We start from the raw sequence: 23,049 nt of genomic DNA on the forward strand, positions 1-23,049 counted from the left end.
CAACCGTCCAACATTTTACAACTAATTGTAAACTTACAGGTGCCGACCATCAGGGTCGAGTTGCGACAAAAAATTGTGTCGATGTTGCAATATTAAGCTGAGTTGGTAAGTGAATTTGTTTGCTAATAGTAGCTACTAGCCGTACCCATGTATTTTCTATGGGCGGTTAGCATCGGGTTTTAATCCTGTTTCCTCCAATTTTTCTGATCCGATTTGATTTATATTTATGTTGAGTCTTTAGTTTGGGTACTTAAATATGGTGACTGAGTATTGTGGCGTTTTAAGGCCATCTGCATTTTTTATGCTACAGTAAAGACAATGAATGAACACGGCCGCTGGAGCGCGGTTACACCTGTCAGAGTGACAACGCTGTGTACTGTCGTGTTTATTTTCTACACACATGTGATTATTTAATATTGTTAATGTTTGCAATATTATCGCTAATAATGATAATAATAAGTGTAATTTATTTATACTATACTACATTAGCTAAAGTACCTGTTACATTAAGTTAAAGTACCAATGATTGTCACACACACCTAGTGTGGTGAAATTTGTCCTCTGCATTCGACCCATCCCCTTGTTCACCCCCTGGGAGGTGAGGGGAGCAGTGAGCATCAGCGGCCGGGAATCATTTTTGGTGATTTAACCCCCAATTCCAACCCTTGATGCTGAGTGCCAAGCAGGGAAGAATGCTGGTATGAGCTTTTAAAGGGGAACATTATCACCAGACCTATGTAAGCGTCAATATATACCTTGATGTTGCAGAAAAAAGACCATGTATTTTTTTTAACCGATTTCCGAACTCTAAATGGGTGAATTTTGGCGAATTAAACGCCTTTCTGTTTATCGCTCTGGAGGGGATGACGTCAGAATGTGACGTCGCCGACGTAATACAGCCGCCATTTTCATTTTCAACCCATTGTAAACATTCGGTCTCAGTTCTGTTATTTTCCGTTTTTTCGACAATTTTTTGGAGCCTTGGAGACATCATGCCTCGACGGTGTGTTGTCGGAGGGTGTAACAACACTAACAGGGAGGGATTCAAGTTGCACCACTGGCAAGAAATCTGCCGCTAGACCCCCATTGAATGTGCCGGAGTGTCTCCACATTTTACCGGCGATGCTAAGACAGACATGGCACAGAGATGTATGGATAACCTGCAGATGCATTTGCAACCATTAAGTCAACGAAATCACAAAGGTGAGTTTTGTTGATGTTGTTGACTTATGTGCTAATCAGACATATTTGGTCACGGCATGACTGCCAGCTAATCGATGCTAACATGCTATTTACGCTAGCTGTATGTACATTTCAAACTAGATACCCACATTTAATGCGAAACAAATACTTACCAATCGACGGATTTAAGTTGCTCCAGTGTCACAAGATGCGAAAGTCCTGATCGTTTGGTCTGCACATTTTACCGGCGATGCTAATAAGGCAGCCATGCTATGGGCCACTTCATTAGGTACACCCATGCTATGGCCGAATAGCGTCAATAGCTATTCGCTCAATAGCTTCAATTTCTTCTTCAATTTCGTTTTCGCTATCTGCCTCCATACTCCGACCACCTGTTTCAATACATGCGATATCTGTTGAATCGCTTAAACTGCTGAAATCCGAGTCTGAATCCGAGCTAATGTCGCTATATATTGCTGTGGTAACCGCCATGTTGTTTGTATTGGCAGCACTGTATGACGTCACAGGGAAATGGATAGTCACATCGCAAATAGCGAAAATCAAAAACTTTAAAGCTTTTTTTAGGGATATTCCGGGAGGTGTAAAATTTGGAAAAAAAACTTTGAAAAATAAAACAAGCCACTGGGAACTGATTTTTATTGTTTTTAACCCTTTTGAAATTGTGATAATGTTCCCCTTTAAACATAACCGTTAACTGCTGCCAATCAAATAGTGACTAAGATACTCTATAGCAGGGGTGCCCACACTTTTTCTGCAGGCGAGCTACTTTTCAATTGACCAACTCGAGGGGATCTACCTTATTTATATATATCATTTATATTTATTTATTTATGAAAGAGACATTTTTGTAAACAAGTTAAATGTGTTTAATGATAATACAAGCATGTGTAACACATATAAATGTCTTTCTTTCACGAAGTCAAGAATATAAGTTGGTGTATTACCTGATTCTGATGACTTGCATTGATTGGAATCAGACAATAATGATGATAACGCCCACATTTTCAAATGGAGGAGAAAAAAAGTTGTCCTTTCTGTACAATACCACATGAAAGTGGTTGGTTTTTGGCATCTAATTCATCCAGCTTCCATACACTTTACAAGAAAAACATTGGCGGCAAATTCCGTAGCTTGCTTGATTGACATTCACGGCACCCGAGGGTCTTGTGAGATGACGCTGGCTGCTGCCAGTTCATTATTATGAAAAAATGACAGAGAGGAAGGCGAGAAACACTTTTTATTTCAACAGACTTTCGCGCCGTCCCTTCCGTCAAAACTCTAAAGGCCGACTGCACATTTCCTATCTTCACAATAAAAGCCCTGCTTCATGCTGCCTGCGCTAACAAAATAAGAGTCTCAGAAAGCTGGCGTGCACAAGTGATGTGCACGCCAGCTTTCTGAGGGATCGCTTGTGCACGCCAGTTTTCCGAGACTCTGTATTTAGTTAGCGCAGGCAGCATGAAGCAGGGCTTTTATTGTGAAGATAGGAAATGTGCAGTCGGCCTTTAGAGTTTTGACGGAAGGTACGGCGCGAGAGTCTGTTGAAATAAAAAGTGTTTCTCGCCTTCCTCTCGGTCATATTTTCATAATAATGATCTTGCAGCAGCCAGCGTCATCTCACAAGACCCTCCGGTACCGTGAATGTCATTTAAGTGACGTCTTGATGAAGATTGATGATCGCTAATTTTTAGGTCTATTTTTTTTAAAAGCCTGGCTGGAGATCGACTGACACACCCCCCACGGTCGACTGGTAGCCCGCGATCGACGTAATGGGCACCCCTGCTCTATAGGGTTCATATGTTTATAAATCTGACTGTGATGAAGTCAGTGCCTCACCAGCCATGAACTTCACTGCACGTCCATGGTATGTATATGTGTGTGTGTATATATGTACGTATAAATACTTAGTTACTTGCATGCTTCTTTTAAGCACAATGCGGCCCCCCAGTCAAAAAGTGTGGACACACCTGGTACATGTAATGTAATAACTGGTACATTCACAACATGTGATATTTTGCTCATTTTAAGCATACAACGGCATATTAATAATCACAGACTCATCAACAAGTAAGCTTTTTCCTTCAATAAAAGCAACACTACTAATCATGGGAGACGTCATGAGAGACAACAAAGACTACTTTGGGACAAATGATGTCGCAGTATTATTAAGCGCTAACCAAGATATGCAAACTACGAACATAACGAAACAATCACTCACTGTACAATGTCTGATCTCACTACTCTTAATGTACAATGTCTGAGATGTTTATGTATTACCGTTGAGATGAAGACTTAATCATAATCCTCACAAAGGGTTTAAAAAAAATTGCCTCAATTGAGCGTTTTTTCATGTCTTTCTTGCCGTCTCCTGGTCTAAGTTGGATGTCAAAGTTGACCAACTTTTGGGTTAATGTCCACAACCTTCTACTATCCAGGTGAGAGGCATGATTTGTAATCCAGAATTTACTTCCCCGGTGTTGCGTGCAAAGCTCGAAAAAAACACAAGCCCCGCAATGCAAGCCTGTCCTCACGGTCGAGATGTTTTTCCAACAAGAATCCACACACTCACGCTGCGTCATTGGTTAGTCAGCAGACTTTGCCAGGTCACATGACCCAGCCCGAAGTAAAACATCCTGATCCAATCAACAATCCTTCTCTTTGCACGCTGCTCCAAGTTGCGGTTTGGAGGCTGTGGTCTTGAAAGAGACAAAGCTCCCCGGATGATGGACGACACGTTGAATCCTCACGAGTCCAACTTGGTCGACCGCTTCTTGGTTCTGCTACAAAGCAAACACGTTCCTGTGCGCTGCGAGGCAGACTGGGGACTGGAAACTTCTGGAAGCTGCTAGTTCTGCACTCCAGGTCTCGTCTTCCTGGTTGAGGTTTCATGTATGGGTGCGAACCAAGCTTGTTTTTTCTCCACCGCGGAAACCGATCCAAGCGTTTGCTTTGGCCCGAACTGCCCGTCTCCAGCATAGGGCGAGCAGACGGCTAAGCCGGACTATGACTTCTCCAGTCGCTGGTCTGGGTCTTGCTACTTGGAATTGGCTGCTCTCGAGGTCAGAACCCTCATCATCGGCGTTTGTGTGAGTGGCGGTGTGTCCTGCTGGCAATCCAAGCTCCTCACCGCGTCTTCCAGAAAGGTTAATGGAAGACAGTGACCCATCTTTGGCTCTGTCGTGCCCAGTGCTGGCACGCTGCAACAATTTGTCGCGTTTGGCAAAAACCATTTGACATAAACCCCAACTGGAACATCTTTGGAGCGTTGGAAGCCGAGTTCAAAGTGCAAGAAAGACTAGGATTAAGATTGGGATTTTCTCGAGCACAATTACTACGATTATTCTGATTATTGTTCCTCTGAATGTTATCCTCATACTCTCCATTGTATGGCCTTTGGAAGAGACTTGCATAGTCCTGGGTTGATATATCTATCCGCCAAGAAATGAAAATTAAGTCGATAAATCGCGTTTTCATCGGTTTCAGCAGTTGCGTGCTTTTGTGCCCCGGCGGAATGAAACGAAAGGGGTGAATCATCTCGTCCTTCATCAAGTGTCTTGGACTCTTTATGAGGCGAGGCGGGGCTGCGACTTTTACGTTCATCAGAATCGGAAATACTTAATTAATCCCTTAGGTGAAATTAGGGCTGGGCGATATGGCCTTTTAATTAATATCTCGATATTTTTGGGCCATGTCACGATACACGATATATATCGAGATATTTTGCCTTAGCCTCAAATGCACTCTTGATTTATATAATCACAGCAGTATGATGATTCTATGTGTCTACATTAAAACATTTTCGTTCATACTGCATTAATATATGCTCATTTTAAACTTTCATGCAGAGAGGGAAATCACAACTAAGTCAATTTAGCCAAACTGTATTTATTAAACAGTTAAGCAGTGGCACAAGCATTCATGTCATTTACAAAACAGAAAGTGCAAGATTGTCAGAGACATTTTAAAACAAGCTATTAGCTATTGTGCATGATGTCACTAAGATGACATCAAAACTGAATTAAAGTGCAGTTTTTGCACTACAATAGTTTAAAACAAATAAAGTGCACACAAGATATCTCAAAAACTGTCAAATAAAAATTAGCCGCATAATAGGAAATCAAACAGTGTATGTCCTTCGTTCTGTGGTAGGTTCCTGCGGACGTTATCTCCCTTTGATTTATTTTTTCATACAGTGTTGATCTGGAAATAGTTGCTTCAGCATTTTGTTGGTGTGGTACCGAACGGAGATGTTGACATGCTGTTTCAAGCACTCTTCATTGCCCAGCGGGTGACTTTTCAAATGATGCTACAAATTAGCAGTGCTGCTTCTTTTTGTAGCAACGCTTTTGCCGCATAATTGTTGAACAAGTTAGAGACGGCGTGGCGCAGTGGGAGAGTGGCCGTGCGCAACTCAAGGGGCCCTGGTTCAAATCCCACCTAGTACCAACCTCGTCACGTCCGTTGTGTCCTGAGCAAGACACTTCACCCTTGCTCCTGATGGGTGCTGGTTGGCGCCTTGCATGGCAGCTCCCTCCATCAGTGTGTGAATGTGTGTGTGAAAGGGTAAATGTGGAAGTAGTGTCAAAGCGCTTTGAGTACCTTGAAGGTAGAAATGCGCTATACAAGTATAACCCATTTATCATTTATTTATAACATATTCCCACTTGAAGCCAAACCACCGCCAGACGATGCACTCAAACTTTTTTTCTTGGAAATTAATTCTTCCTCCATTTGTTACCAGATTCGCACCTTCTCTCTCTCGTATCACCACTCTCAACGCACCGTTAGCATCGCAGCTAATGTTAACCATGTAACTACCTCCCTGCTCGGGGAGGGCGTGTGACGTTGCACGCGTGACGTATGTAAGAAGTTGCGCTTGTTTATGTCTCTGTGAGAAAGAGAGACAAGTAGGAGTGGGAAGAGCCTGTAGTGTTATGCCCGCAGCTAAAAGCAACTGTGTGAGAACGTATACTCGAATATCACGATATAGTCATTTTCTATATTGCACAGAGACAAACCCGTGATCTATCGAGTATATCGATGTATCGCCCAGCCCTAGGTGAAATTAAGATTTTCAGCACAATCCCATTCAAGAGCAGACAAACATTGCAGGCAGACAGAACAGGATTATTAGAGACAGAACTTCCGGCACCCCTTACAAAAAAGGTGAGAAACAGGTAAACAATTTGGGTGGGAAATAAAAAAAATCAGTCTTAAGCAGAAGTGGGTAGAGTAGCCAGAAATTGTACTCAAGTAAGAGTACTTTTACTTTAGATATTTATTACTCAAGTAAAAGTAGGGAGTAGTCACCCAAATATTCACTTAAGTAAAAAGTATGTTGTGAAAAAACTACTCAAGTACTGAGTAACTGATGAGTAACCTGTTTGTTTAATGATGACGGCAACAAATAATGCACAAAAACATAAAAATAGCAATGAACAAATTCAGAGCCAGGAATATCTTTTAAGCAACTAAAACAATAATATATATTAAATAATAAAACATGAAAATTAAAAAAATTAAGGCAAATTGAGCCACAATAACTCAACAGCACCATAGGCTCAGTAGGCATTCATCGATTGATTGATTGATTGATTGATTGATTGATTGAAACTTGTATTAGTAGATTGCACAGTACAGTACATATTCCGTACAATTGACCACTAAATGGTAACACCCCAATAAGATTTTTAAAGTTAATCAATTAATTAATAAATGACCATGTCGAGGTGATCTACCTCATATATAAATATACATACACACACATATCATATATATATATATATATATATATATATATATATACATACATAAACATATATACAGTATATAATTTATATTTTTTGCCGTTGTTGTTCACATGTTGAAGGTGTTTTAATGAATATACATGCATGTTTAACATATAGATTCCTATCTTTCATGAAGACAAGAATATAAGTTGGTGTATTACCTGATTCTGATGACTTGTATTGATTGGAATCAGAGAGTATAGTGCTGATAATGTCCACATTTTCAAAGGGAGAAGAAAAAAAGTTCCTCTTTTCTGTCTAATACCACATGAAAGTCGTTGGTTTTTGGCATCTTATTCGTCCAGCTTCCATATTCGTTTTTATACACTTTACAAGAAATACATTGGCGGCAAACTCCGTAGTTTGCTAGCTTGTTTGCTCTGGCTTTCGGAGACTCTTATTTTGTTAGCGCAGGCGCAATGGAGCGGCGCTTTTATTGTGAAGACAGGAACTGTGCGATCAGTCTTTAGGCTTGTGACGGGAAGTACGGTTGAAATAAAAAGTGTCTTTTTTCCTTTACACTTTTGATTGATTGATTGAAACTATTATTAGTAGATTGCACAGTACAGTACATATTCCGTACAATTGACCACTAAATGGTAACACCCCAATAAGTTTTTCAACCGTTTTAGGTCGGATTCGACGTGTGACGGTCACGTGACCGCCTGGTTTTGTTTGATTGGTCCAACGTCACCAGTGACTGCATTTGATTGGTGAAACGCAGGCATGCGTAAATTCTACTTTGAATGCGTGTCTGACAAAATCAAAACAAACAAAGCGTGCATTAACAGATCGATAAAAAAAAAAAAAAAATAGCGAGTAGCGAGCTGATTGTGGATAAATGGAGCAGAGTAAAAGTAGTGTTTCTTCTTTATAAATATACTCAAAAGTAAAAGTATGTTGCATAAAAACTACTCTTAGAAGTACAATTTATCCCAAAAATTACTCAAGTAGATGTAACTGAGTAAATGTAGCGCGTTACTACCCACCTCTGGTCTTGAGCCTCTTCTACACTAAACCGGCTTAGGTTACCCAGGGTAAATCCCACCTAACCTTATCCTTGTCCACACAATTGTGGTTTAAGACGCCCTCGCCCCCTCCGTCCGCCGGCACAAGGCGACCTTGTACACATGCGCGGAAAATGCGCACATCATAGTCACCTCCAGTATTGCTTCTGTGTGAAAGTTCTCAAATTTAACTTATCAGGAAAAATATCCAGTGTTATGGTATTTCAATTAACTGGAATCCGGTGTGCTATGGGGCCCAAATTGTAGTAAATCACACCTGAGACATCATAAATGTATCAAATCTTTAATAAACACATGAAAGTCCACAATGTAACAAAGAACAATCAGTCTCGGGAACTAGACACTCTTCACTCTTTTGTCTACACCTTCAATGTCCATTGCTTTTTGGTGACTTGATATACTCTGGACCTAGACGTTGAGTCCGCGACATACATGGCGGACAATAACTGATACAGTCTGCTTTGCCAGTCCAAAAGCATTTGGTGTTTTCCGTAGTCTTCACTCTCCGGCCAGTTAATACAAAGCACACACTACCTTTTTTAATCACTTCCACGTAGGGGTGTAACGGTACGTGTATTTGTACCGAACAAGTTCGGAAGCAGAAGTCTTCACAAGCTGCTCTGCTTTCTGCCTCTGTCTCTGCCTCATTGTCCCGCCCACACAACCATCTGATTGGTTACATACAAAGCCAATCAGCAGTTCGTATTCAGAGCGATGTAACAGCCAATCAGCAGTGCGTATTCAGACTTCAGAACGATGTCGTCAATGCTTTAGCGTCGAGCAGATATTCGTCTAGCAGGGGAGGAGCGGACTCTACCCAAATTATACTAAACACTTCCCAGTCACAACTATTACAAACATCACTATGAGCCCGTTGACCTTCTAGAAACTTAAACTGCAGCTCAGCTCGCTCACAGTATAGGCTTGAGATGAAGGCTAAGTAGCTTTTAGCGTAACGTTAGCTCATTTTTCTCTGTGTGTGTGTGTGTGTGTGTGTGTGTGCGTGTTTTAGGGGAAGCAAAGCCCTGTCTGTCTGTTATTTCATTGAACTCTATTGTGTTTAGGGATGAATAGTCTCTCCTATTGCTATTGTGCTATTATTTTTAGCTTTAGTTACATGAATCATTAGTAATGTAGCAGCCTAGTTTTGAATAGCAGGGTGCCTGCTATCACATGTTGATAAAAATATAACATTTCCATAATAAAAGTCAACTACAGGCTTCCCAAATGCTGTAATAAATCAAGCATGATGAGTTGACAAACAGTTTCAATGGAAACTGTTTAATGTTAAACTTTTTATATGTAGAAGAAATGTTTTTTAATTTTATTTAAAAGCAACAACTTGAGGCAGTTTAATGTGGATTAACGTGGGCAGAATTATTATAGTGTTCCGAACGTTAAAAGGATAAAGCCATTGTTTACAAATTTGGTAAATAAATAACCCAAAAATGTATATTTTGTTGATTTCTTACTGTACCGAAAATGAACCGAACCCTGACCCCTAAACCGAGGTACGCACCGAACCGAAATTTTTGTGTACCGTTACACCCCTACTTCCACGGGAGCTCGCATTCTCGTTGAATAGTCTTTGACAAAAGGACGAAGTTTTTCGGTAAGTAGAATCACAGCTGACTTCGACATTCGAAAGTTCTCTGGCTGTCTGAGAAGTGTTGTATCCAAAATAGCTGCAATCACGTTTTCTTAAGGTATTCATGTGTGATTTCAAAAAGCGTACAGACGGAAGGAGAAACACGTGCACGTCTGGATGATACGCCTCCATATTTCCAGTGATTAGCTCCGAGTTACGAAACCGCTTTATTTTGAAGCTAGCTGTGGCGCGTTCTTTCTGACGTCATTTCCCGTCGTCACTTGGGAATTCAGTTTGTAAAAGATCAAAGAGTCCATACAAAGCTAAGAGCCGGAGATTCAAGAAATACACGGCGCACTTACCCGTGTAAAAAACTGTCCGAAGATGAGGACCTCAAACCAGTGTTTTTCAACCTTTTTCGAGCCAAGGCACATTTTTTGGCGAGGCACACCACCAGCAGAAATCATCAAAAAACAAAACTCAGGTGACTGTAAAAAGTCGTTGTCGCACTTGTTGGATATGATTTCAAACCATAACCAAGCATGCATGACTATAGCTCTTGTCTCAAAGTAGATGTACTGTCACCACCTGTCATGTCACACCCTGACTCATTTTTGAGTTTTTTTGCTGTTTTCCTGTGTGTAGTGTTTTAGTTATTGTCCTGCGCTCCTATTTTGGTGGCTTTTCCTCTTTTTTTGGTATTTTCCTGTAGCAGTTTCATGTTTCACGGTAGCAGAGGGGTTAATGCGTCTGCCTCACAATACGAAGGTCCTGCAGTCCTGGGTTCAAATCCAGGCTCGGGATCTTTCTGTGTGGAGTTTGCATGTTCTCCCCGTGAATGCGTGGGTTCCCTCCGGGTACTCCGGCTTCCTCCCACTTCCAAAGACATGCACCTGGGGATAGGTTGATTGGCAACACTAAATTGGCCCTAGTGTGTGAATGTTGTCTGTCTATCTGTGTTGGCCCTGCGATGAGGTGGCGACTTGTCCAGGGTTTACCCCGCCTTCCGCCCGATTGTAGCTGAGATAGGCGCCAGCGACCCCGAAAGGGAATAAGCGGTACAAAATGGATGGATGGACAGTTTCATGTGTTTCATGAGAGTAGCCAGATGAGGTGGTTCGGGCATCTGCTCAGGATGCCCACATCTGAGGTCCTCTCCAAGGTTTCTCATAGTCAGCATTGTCACTGGCGTCCCACTGGATGTGAATTCTCCCTGCCCACTGGGTGTGAGTTTTCCTTGCCCTTTTGTGGGTTCTTCCGAGGATTTCGTAGTTGTAATGATTTGTGCAGTCCTTTGAGACATTTGTGATTTGGGGCTACATAAATAAACATTGATTGATTGATTGATTGATGCCCTCCGAACACCTCCCAAGGGAGGTGTTTATGGCACGTCCAACCGGTATGAGGCCACGGGGAAGACCCAGGACACGTTGGGAAGACTATGTCTCCCGGCTGGCCTGGGAACGCCTCGGGATCTCCCGGGAATAGCTGGCCGAAGAGGCCTGAGAGAGGAAAGTCTGGGCTTCCCTGCTTAGGCTGCTGCCCCCGTGACACGACATCGGATAAGCAGGATGGATGGATGCATGGTTTGGTATATTTGAGGGTTCCCCACCCTCTGACAGAACTTATTTTATTGATTTTGATTGCAATGTTTATATTGCAACATTTTGCTTACATATAGTGTATTTTATTTTTATTATTTGTTTGTTTTTATGGGATCTGAACCGAGGATGACACTTTGGCTTGTGCAGCCCTTTGAGACACTTGTGATTTAGGGCAATATTAATAGATGATTGATAGATATTTGTCTGTCTATCTGTGTTGGCCCTGAGATGAGATGGCGACTTGTCCAGGGTGTACCCCGCCTTCCGCCCGATTGTAGCTGAGATAGGCGCCAGCTCCCCCCGCGACCCCGAAAGGGAATAAGCGGTAGAAAATGGATGGATGATAGATATTTAACTTGAATATTTAAATGTTTACATTTCAATCACAACGTTAAAATAGACAAGAAATACATGTTAATTGCATTTGAAATGGTATACTTCCATTATTATTATTTATTGTCATCACACCGGTGGTTAGTTTGGTCTCCAAAAAATAAAGGCAATGATGTCTTTCATCGGTAATAATTTGTAGGTCAATGTTTCGCCCAGCGACATTTGACTGGCTGTGCTGGAGTCAACGGGAACACATAGCAATAGGCGGCAAAATGGTCGCCGACTTAAATTAATACACGTCCTCACAAATATTAATATGAAGCAGTAAATCCACCGGCGAAAAAGTGAATTTTATGTCCTTGCCGTGATCTTTTTTTATGTTGCCCCCGCCTCCCCCTCTCGAGAAGAACTGAACAGTTTGTAATATTAATAAAGAACACGCCGCACCCTGGTCACAGACTCTTAGAACCGCCGCCATCAGGCAGACCTTCGAGCGATGACAACAAAAACCAGCAGACTCCAAACACAGTTTTCCTGCTACTACTGTGAACCGGCCAAATCCTGCCAGATTCCTCAAAAAAAAAAAAAAATCTGTGCAAGTCTGAAATGGGACACTGCCAACTATTTCTGTAGGTGCATTTGAAATAATGACTCTTGAAATAACAATCCATGCATGCCTGTAACAAGCAATGTATTGGAATGTGTGTGTGTGTGTGTGTGTGTGTGTGCGCGTGTGTGGTTTGGTTGAAGCATTTCTACACAGTTTTCTTCTGATTATCAGTGCAGTATGATCAACAAATAGGAAGGAAAGTCATTAGTAAACCATATTGCAATTCTGGGCATGTATTTATTTGTACTTTACGTGTAGTTTTTGCACCAAAATGGATGATACAGCAGAGGATTGGGAGAATGTCATGTGGTCAGATGAAACCAAAATAGAACTTTTTGGTATAAACTCAACTGGTGGTGTTTGGAGGAAGAAGAATACTGAGTTGCATCCCAAGAACACCATACCTACTGTGAAGCATGGGGGTGGAAACATCATGCTTTGGGGCTGTTTTTCTGCTAAGGGGACAGGACGATTGATCCGTGTTAAGGAAAGAATGAATGGGGCCATGTATCGTGAGATTTTGAGCCAAAACCTCCTTCCTTCAGTGAGAGCTTTGAATGGTTGACCAAATACTTATTTTCCACCATAATTTACAAATAAATTCTTTAAAATTCCTACAATGTGAATTCCTGGATTCTTTTTTCACATTCTGTCTCTCACAGTTGAAGTGTACCTATGATGAAAATTACAGACCTCTGTCATCATTTTAAGTGGGAGAACTTGCACAATCGGTGGCTGACTAAATACTTTTTTGCCCCACTGTATAACTTTGCCTATGCATTTGATCATCTATTGCAGGGGTGGGCATTACGTCGATCGCGATCGACTGGTCGATCTCGGAGGGTGTGTCAGTCGATCTCAAGCGAGGCATTAAAAAATATACATAAAAATGAGCAATCATCAATCATACCAAGACTTCACTTTCGTCAGTTGTTTGACATTCTCGGCACCCGAGGATCTTGTGAGATGACGCTAGCTGCTGCGAGCTCATATTTGAGAAAAAAATCACTAACAGGGCGGACGCAGAGAAACACATTTTATTTCTAGAGACTCCGTACCTACTGTCAAAACTCTTAAAGACCGACTACTGTCAAAACTCTAAAGACCGACTGCACAGTTCCTGTCTTCACCATAAAAGACCTGCTTCATCCTGCCTGTGCTAACAAAATAAGAGTCTCAGAAAGCTAGCGTGCACAAGCTACGGAGTGTGATGCCAGTGTATTTCTCCCCCGCCCTCAGCGACCGCTTTCTCACTTGCTTGCCCACCCGCACACTCACTGACGTCACTCACCTGCTGCCAGACATTAAAGGGCCACACACATATGCTACTCTCATAACAAAGTGTTTAAAAACGAGTATGCAAGTTGGACAAATGAGATGCCAAATCCAACCACTTTCATGTGGTATTGGACAGAAAGGAGGACTTTTTTTTTTCCTCCATTTGAAAATGCGGACGTTATCAGCACCACTGTCTAATTCCAATCAATGCAAGTCATCAGAATCAGGTAATACACCAACTTATATTCTTGTCTTCATGAAAGAAAGGAATCTATGTGTGTTACACATGCTTGTATTATCATTAAACACCATTAACTTGTTAACAAAAATGTCTCTTTCATAAATAAATAAATATAAATTATAAATAGGAATGAGGTAGATCTCCTCGACTTGGTCAATTGAAAAGTAGCTCACCTGCAGAAAAAGTGTGAGCGCCCCTGATCTATTGTCATTTTTACACTGTAAAATTTGATGGATAACTTGATTCAAAATCGTAAGTCAAGTATTTACATATCTATGTATTTTTATTTTGACAAAGAAAATTTTTGGGGGAAAATATGATCACATAATTTTTGCAATATTGGATGATGTTAAAGTTGGTTGAAGGTATGCAGTTTCATGCATTTTTTTTTTCAGTCGAAATGCAAAAAAATATACAGTCGTGGACAAGAGTTTACATACACAGTGGGGCGGTATAGCTCGGTTGGTAGAGTGGCCGTGCCAGCAACTTGAGGGTTGCAGGTTCGATTCCCACTTCCGCCATCCTAGTCACTGCCGTTGTGTCCTTGGGCAAGACACTTTACCCACCTGCTCCCAGTGCCACCCACACTGGTTTAAATGTAACTTAGATATTGGGTTTCACTATGTAAAGCGCTTTGAGTCACTAGAGAAAAGTGCTATATAAATATAATTCACTTCACTTCACACTTAGGGCTGGGCGATATATCGATATAAACAATATATCGCAGGTTTGTCTCTGCGATATAGAAAATGACTATATCGTAATATTCGATTATATGTTCTCACACAGTTGCTTTTAGCTGCGGGCATTACATTACTGGCGTTTCTCACTCCTTCTCGTCTCTCTTTCTCACAGAGACGTAAAACAAGCCCGCCTTCTTACATACGTCACATACTGTCTAGCGTCATAAGTCTCGCCGAGCGGAGAGGTAGCAGCATGGCTAACGTTAGCTGAGGCAGGTCGAGCGAGCGGAGCTTGTGACAATATAAGAGAGAGAAGGTGTGAAACTGATCACAAATGGAGGAAAAACAATAAATGCCCAAAATAAAGAGCAGGGGATCCATCATCTGGCGGTGGTTTGGCTTCAAGTGGGAAGATATTCAGTAGACCAGTGGTTCTGAAATGGGGGTACTTGAAGGTATGCCAAGGGGTACGTGAGATTTTAAAAAAATATTCTAAAAATAGCAACAATTTAAAAGTCCTTTATAAGTATAATTCTTCAACAAAATATGAATGTAAGTTCATAAACTGTGGAAAGAAATACAACAATGCAATATTCAGTGTTGACAGCTAGTTTTTTTGTGGACACGTTCCATAAATATTGATGTTAAAGATTTCTTTTTTTTGTGTGAAAAAATGTTTAGAATTAAGTTCATGAATCCAGATGGATCTCTATTACAATCCCCAAAGAGGACACTTTAAGTTGATGATTACTTCTATGTGTAGAAATTTTTATGTATAATTGAATCACTTGTTTATTTTTCAACAAGTATTTAGATAAAGATTTAAACATATAGACATTACACATCAATCAATCAATCAATGTTTATTTATATAGCCCCAAATCACAAATGTCTCAAAGGACTGCACAAATCATTACGACTACAACATCCTCGGAAGAACCCACAAAAGGGCAAGGAAAACTCACACCCAGTGGGCAGGGAGAATTCACATCCAGTGGGACGCCAGTGACAATGCTGACTATGAGAAACCTTGGAGAGGACCTCAGATGTGGGCAACCCCCCCTCTCTAGGGGACCGAAAGCAATGGATGTCGAGCGGGTCTAACATGATACTGTGAAAGTTCAATCCATAGTGGCTCCAACACAGCCGCGAGAGTTCAGTTCAAGCGGATCCAAGACAGCAGCGAGAGTCCCGTCCACAGGAGACCATCTCAAGCGGAGGCGGATCAGCAGCGCAGAGATGTCCCCAACCGATACAGGCGAGCGGTCCATCCTGGGTCCCGACGAGCGGTCCATCCTGGGTCTCGACTCTGGACAGCCAGTACTTCATCCATGGTCATCGGACCGGACCCCCTCCACAAGGAAGGGGGGGACATAGGAGAAAGAAAAGAAGCGGCAGATCAACTGGTCTAAAAAGGAGGTCCATTAAGGGGCATCACATCACAAAACAAAAATAACAAAAAGACATCATACATGACCAACACATTTACAGGCTTTATCAGACTGGTCGGCTAGGCCTGCTGTTAAGGGCGGCTATAGCTGCAAGGATAAGGCTCTTCCTGAGGCGGGCCCTCCGGAATTTGATGGTTCTGTACCTGCGTCCTGATGGTAGTGGGATTATGTATTTGTGTAGTGAGTGACTGATATCCTGGACTATATTGTGTTTGCCAGTCGAGCGATGGACCTGTGGTTTAAGTCTGAAATGTTGGGTGTGGCTAGGCCGATGATTTTAGCTTCTATGTTTATAATGCGTGTGAGTTTGGTCATTTCTAACATTTAGTTATTTTTATATCTTTTTTTCCAAATAATTCAAGAAAGACCACTACAAATGAGCAATATTTTGCACCGTTATAAAATGTTATAAATCAGAAAGTGATGACATAGTGCTGTATTTTACTTCTTTATCTCTTTTTTTCAACCAAAAAGGCTTTGCTCTGATTAGGGAGTACTTGAATTAAAAAAATGTTCACAGGGGGTACATACCTGGAAAAAAGGTTGAGAACCACAGGAACATGCAAAGTATGCAGCAGAAGTGTTACTACAAAAAGGTAACAACACTATTCATTTGTTCTTTCATTTAAAAAGTCACCCGTGAGAGAATGAAGAGTGTTTAATAATTATAGTTTTGGTCAATTGACTTAGTTGTGATTTCCCTCTCTGCATGAAAGTTTAAAAGTAGCATATATGAATGCAGTATGAAGAAGAATGTTTTAATGTAGACACATAGAATCATCATACTGCTGTGATTATATGTATCAAGTGTTCATTCAAGGCCAAGGCAAAATATCGTGATATTAATCGTATATCGCAATATGGCATAAAAATATTGCGATATTAATAAAATCCATTATCGCCCAGCCCTACATACACCTGTAGTGAACAAAGTTATGGTTGTCTTGAGTTTCCAATAATTTCTACAACTCTGTTTTTGTGATAGAGTGATCGGAGCACATACTTGTTGGTCACAAAAAACATTCATGAAATTTGGTTGTTTTATGAATTTATTATGGGTCTATCCGGCGTAGCCTCCTCTCCAGTACACCTGAATAAACCTACGCCGGATAGTCGAACCTCGGATTCAGGAGGAACAGTGTGGTTTTCGTCCTGGTCGTGGAACTGTGGACCAGCTCTATACTCTCGGCAGGGTTCTTGAGGGTGCATGGGAGTTTGCCCAACCATTCTACATGTGCTTTGTGGACTTGGAAAAGGCATTCGACCGTGTCCCTCGGGAAGTCCTGTGGGGAGTGCTCAGAGCGTATGGGGTATCGGACTGTCTTATTGTGGCGGTCCGTTCCCTGTACGATCAGTGCCAGAGCTTGGTCCGCATTGCCGGCAGTAAGTCGAACACATTTCCAGTGAGGGTTGGACTCCGCCAAGGCTGTCCTTTGTCACCGATTCTGTTCATAACTTTTATGGACAGAATTTCTAGGCGCAGTCAAGGCGTTGAGGGGTTCCGGTTTGGTAACCGCAGGATTAGGTCTCTGGTTTTTGCAGATGATGTGGTCCTGTTGGCTTCATCTGACCGGGATCTTCAGCTCTCGCTGGATCGGTTTGCAGCCGAGTGTGAAGCGACCGGAATGAGAATCAGCACCTCCAAATCCGAGTCCATGGTTCTCGCCCGGAAACGGGTGGAGTGCCATCTCCGGGTTGGGGAAGAGACCCTGCCCCAAGTGGAGGAGTTCAAGTACCTAGGAGACTTGTTCACGAGTGGGGGAAGAGTGGATCGTGAGATCGACAGGCGGATCGGTGCGGCGTCTTCAGTAATGCGGACGTTGTACCGATCCGTTGTGGTGAAGAAGGAGCTGAGCCGGAAGGCAAAGCTCTCAATTTACCGGTCGATCTACGTTCCCATCCTCACCTATGGTCATGAGCTTTGGGTCATGACCGAAAGGATAAGATCACGGGTACAAGCGGCCGAAATGAGTTTCCTCCGCCGTGTGGCGGGGCTCTCCCTTAGAGATAGGGTGAGAAGCTCTGCCATCCCGGAGGAACTCAAAGTAAAGCCGCTGCTCCTCCACATCGAGAGGAGCCAGATGAGGTGGTTCGGGCATCTGGTCAGGATGCCACCCGAACGCCTCCCTAGGGAGGTGTTTAGGGCACCTACAACCGGTAGGAGGCCACGGGGAAGACCCAGGACACGTTGGGAAGACTATGTCTCCCGGCTGGCCTGGGAACGCCTCGGGATCCCCCGGGAAGAGCTAGACGAAGTGGCTGGGGAGAGGAAAGTCTGGGCTTCCCTGCTTAGGCTGCTGCCCCCGCGACCCGACCTCGGATAAGCGGAAGAAGATGGATGGATGGATTATGGGTCTACTGAAAATGTGACCAAATCTGCTGGGTCAAAAATGTTAATATTTGCTTACATGTCCCTTGGAAAGTTTCACTGCAATAAGGCGCTTTTGGTAGCCATCCACAAGCTTCTGGTTGAATTTTTGACCACTCTTTGACAAAATTGGTGCAGTTCAGCTAAATCTGTTGGTTTTCTGACATGGACTTGTTTCTTCAGCATTGTCCACACGTCAGGACTATTGGAAGGCCTTCATTCTAGCCTGATTTAGCAATTCCTTGACCACTTTTGACTTATGTTTGGGGTCACTGTCCTGTTGGAACACCCAACTGTGCCCAATACCCAACTTCCGGGCCGATGATTTTAGGTTGTCCTGAAGAATTTGGAGGTAATCCTCCTTTTTTTATTGTCCCATTTACTCTCTGTAAAGCACCAGTTCCATTGGCAGCAAAACGGGCCCAGAGCATGATACTACCACCACCATGCTTGATGGTGGGAATGGTGTTCCTGGGATTAAAGGCCTCACCTTTTCTTTTCCAAACATATTGTTGGCTATTGTGGCCAAACTGCTCTATTTTTGTTTCATCCGACATCGCATGGACAAAGATAAGACTTTCTGGAGGAAAGTTTTGTGGTCAGATGAAACAAAAATGGAGATTTGGCCTAATACAACTATTTTGCAGCATTGTTTCAAAGTCAGTTTTAAAGGACACGTACGTACGTTTATACAACGTTGTATTATTGTTTTGTGCTGCTGGGATAAAATGACATGGCAGGCCAGATTTGGCTTTGAGTTTTACGCATCTGTCCTATACAGCAGTGGTCCCCAACCTTTTTGTATCCGCGGACCGGTCAACGCTTAATAATTTGTCCCGCGGCCCGGTGGGTGTCTTTTTTTTATTTTTTATTATTTGTCATGAAAAAGGGACGTTTTTGTCATCAATCAATCAATCAATGTTTACTTATATAGCCCTAAATCACTAGTGTCTCAAAGGGCTGCACAAACCACTACGACATCCTCGGTAGGCCCACATAAGGGCAAGGAAAACTCACACCCAGTGGGACATCGGTGACAATGACTATGAGAACCTTGGAGAGGAGGAAAGCAATGGATGTCGAGCGGGTCTAACATGATACTGTGAAAGTTCAATCCATAATGGATCCAACACAGTCGCGAGAGTCCAGTCCAAAGCGGATCCAACACAGCAGCGAGATTCCCGTTCACAGCGGAGCCAGCAGGAAACCATCCCAAGCGGAGGCGGATCAGCAGCGCAGAGATGTCCCCAGCCGATACACAGGCAAGCAGTACATGGCCACCGGATTGGACCGGACCCCCTCCACAAGGGAGAGTGGGACATAGGAGAAAAAGAAAAGAAACGGCAGATCAACTGGTCTAAAAAGGGAGTCTATTTAAAGGCTAGAGTATACAAATGAGTTCTAAGGTGAGACTTAAATGCTTCTACTGAGGTGGCATCTCAAACTGTAACCGGGAGGGCATTCCAGAGTACTGGAGCCCGAAATGAAAACGCTCTATAGCCCGCAAACTTGTTTTGGGCTCTAGGAATCACTAATAAGCCGGAGTCCTTTGAAAGCAGATTTCTTGCCGGGACATATGGTACAATACAATCGGCAAGATAGGATGGAGCTAGACCGTGTAGTATTTTATACGTAAGTAGTAAAACCTTAAAGTCACATCTTAAGTGCACAGGAAGCCAGTGCAGGTGAGCCAGTACAGGCGTAATGTGATCAAACTTTCTTGTTCTTGTCAAAAGTCTAGCAGCCGCATTTTGTACCAACTGTAATCTTTTAATGCTAGACATGGGGAGACCCGAAAATAGTACGTTACAGTAATCGAGGCGAGACGTAACAAACGCATGGACAATGATCTCAGCGTCTTTAGTGGACAGAATGGAGCGAATTTTTGCGATATTACGGAGATGAAAGAAGGCCGTTTTAGTAACGCTTTTGATGTGTGCCTCAAAGGAGAGAGTTGGGTCGAAGATAATACCCAGATTCTTTACCGTGTCGCCTTGTTTAATTGTTTGGTTGTCAAATGTTAGAGTTGTATTATTAAATAGAGTTCGGTGTCAAGCAGGACCGATAATCAGCATGTCATGAAAAAGGGAGGTTTTTGTGGTTGGTGCACTAATTGTAAGTGTATATTGTGCTTTTTATGTTGACTTAATAAAATATATATATATATATATTTTTTTTTAAATAAAAAATTATCCTGCGGCCCGGTACCAGGCCGCGGCCCGGTGGTTGGGGACCACTGCTATACAGTACTGATATTCATGTCTTTGAAGTGCAACTGCATTTCAAATGAGATTCGAATGGAATAATACAAAAATATATAACAACTGGATAGCACATTTTTAAACGTTACATTAAAAAATACTATTTAAATATCAATTTATTCACATTTTTTAACACAAAGTACCAGAAATTGATACCGTTTTAACACAAAGTACCAGAAATTGATACCGTTTCGGTTCAAACATAAAGGTACTCATCCCAATGTGTGACTGTTTTCATGACTCTTATAAATTTGAGTTATTTTCATTTGTATCGCGCTGATAGATGGGACTTAATTTGGTTGTTAGCGGTGACAATAACAGGATTCTATTCTATTTTATTAGTAGTAACCTGACATCCCAGTGTTTTAGTTTCCAGCGTGTCAGCAGTTTGATGAGCTCGGTGCTTTTGTGTACATGTTGTGTTTTCACTGGTGGTCATGCAACAGGACAAAGACTGCGTTGAGTACGGACTGCATTGCGTTTAGTCTTGTGATTCCAACAACAACTCTCTAGAAGGACCGCATATAAACTTGCTCCTGTGTCCATTTTGTCTGCTTTTTTTCTTCTTCTTTTTTTTTTTTTAAACACGCTTTATGACAAAACCAGATTCACATGCACGTGTTGTCTCTGGCTCCTCCCGGCCTCTATAGCAGAAAACTTGACATGAACTTCTTTTTCCTCCACAGGACTGCCGCTGCTGCTTGGTGTCACCTGCTCATGGGCTAGATGCTAAGATAAACTAAGCTAAGGTAAGGTCATATCATTTTTTTTTAAGTGAAATGATGTTTTATTAATGCCGTGTATCAGCAGTGAGGCTCTGTGTTCACCTTCTGCGCCTGCAGACAAGCTTGTTGCTTAGGAGAGACCATCTTGTTGCTCATGTTGTTGTCGCGAGATGATCCAAAGTACAATTAATCTTTGCCTGCTTTGTTTGAAGTTGGACGAGCACAGTTCTACCAGGGGTGCACAAAAAAATCGATTCACATCTGAATCGTGATTATTTATCTCGATTCTAAGTGTATCCAGAATTTTTAATCTATCAATTTTTAAAGGCCTACTGAAAGCCACTACTACCCACCACACAGTCTGATAGTTTATATATCAATGATGAAATATTAACATTGCAACACATGCCAATACGGCCTTTTTAGTTTACTAAATTACAATTTTAAATTTCCCTCGGAGTTTCTTGTTAAAAACGTCGCGTGACGTCACGGACTGTCAGGAAATATTAGCTCAGCACCAGTTACGGCTAAAAGTCATCTCTTTTCATCGCATAATTACACAGTATTTTGGACATCTGTGTTGGTGAATCTTTTGCAATTTGTTCAATTAATAATGGAGACTATAAAGAACAATGCTGTTGGTGGAAAGCGGTGTATTGCAGCTGCCTTTAGCATCAAGACACAGCCGGTGGTTCTTTGATTTTAACACAGAGCGGTCAAGCAAACATGTTTCTCTACGTCAACCAGCATGTTTTTGGATGGGAAAATTGTGATATATATCTTACCGGAGACATCATTGGGTTATTCATCCTGCTGCAGTAGCTGTTTAAAAGGCAGCTGTAAGCTTGACTTCTCTCTGAGACACTGCGTGTTAACCGCAGCCATCCGACCTCGAGGTATGTCTTTACAATCTCACTAAAATACTATTAAAACAATAAGCAGATAAGGGATCTTCCAGAATTATCCTAGTAAATGTGTCTAATTACATCTGAAATGCTCACACTGCCGCCGCCCGGAGCCGTCGCTTTTTATTTTATTCATTTTATTATTATTTTTCTGGTCCTTCGCTATCAATATCGTCCACGAATTTTTCATTCTCGTTAAAATTAATAGGGAAATTGTCGTTTTTTCGGTCCGAATAGCTCCTGCTGCTGGAGGCTCCCATTAAAAACAATGTGAGGACGTGAGGACCCCTCACCCTTGTGACGTCATCGTCTGCGACTTCCGGTAAAGGCGAGGCTTTTTTATCAGCACCAAAAATAGCAACCTTTATCGTGGATGTTCTCTACTAAATCCTTTCAGCAAAAATATGGCAATATCGCGAAATGATCAAGTATGACACATAGAATGGACCTGCTATCCCCGTTTAAATAAGAACATCTCATTTCAGTAGGCCTTTAAACATTTTTATAACATCTTCATGCAACCAAAAGGAGCTTTTCCAACCTGCACCCTGTTTTGAATCAAGAATGGATTGTGAATAGAATCAATACCTCAGGAATCGGAATCAAATCAGATCGTTAGGTTCCCAAAGATTTACATCCCTAATTTCTACGTTGTAGATCAGGGGTTGCCAACCAGTCAATCTTCGAGACCCTACCAATCAATCAAAATTGTTAGTAGAATGAATATGACACCAACGATACTCCTACCTGCTGAATGACTAACAGACCCACAGACACCAACTTTAACCCCTCGCCTCTCTCTCTCTTCTGCCTCGCACACACAAGATATTTCAATAACTGTCACATAAAAATGAGCTGCATAATAGAAAATCAAATCGCTAGGTGGTAGGTTACTCCTTATGTTGTTGACTATTTTTTTCATACGGTGTTGATGTGAAAATGGTTGCCTCGGCATTTTGTAGATGTGGCACTGAACGTAGAT

General features: G+C 42.0%; 1 protein-coding gene across 2 annotated transcripts in view; it reads left to right on the top strand.

Annotated features, from left to right (window-relative positions):
* Positions 1–23,049, top strand: part of sema6e (sema domain, transmembrane domain (TM), and cytoplasmic domain, (semaphorin) 6E) — a 255,502-nt gene that overhangs the window by 43,267 nt on the left and 189,186 nt on the right. For both annotated transcript variants that reach the window (XM_061881724.1, XM_061881726.1), the window contains exon 2: positions 21,124–21,186. The gene's annotated coding sequence lies outside the window, so the exon portion shown is untranslated. The remainder of the gene's footprint in view (positions 1–21,123; positions 21,187–23,049) is intronic.

This window comes from Nerophis ophidion, linkage group LG21 (assembly GCF_033978795.1).
Source record: "Nerophis ophidion isolate RoL-2023_Sa linkage group LG21, RoL_Noph_v1.0, whole genome shotgun sequence".
Classification (NCBI taxonomy): domain Eukaryota; kingdom Metazoa; phylum Chordata; class Actinopteri; order Syngnathiformes; family Syngnathidae; genus Nerophis; species Nerophis ophidion.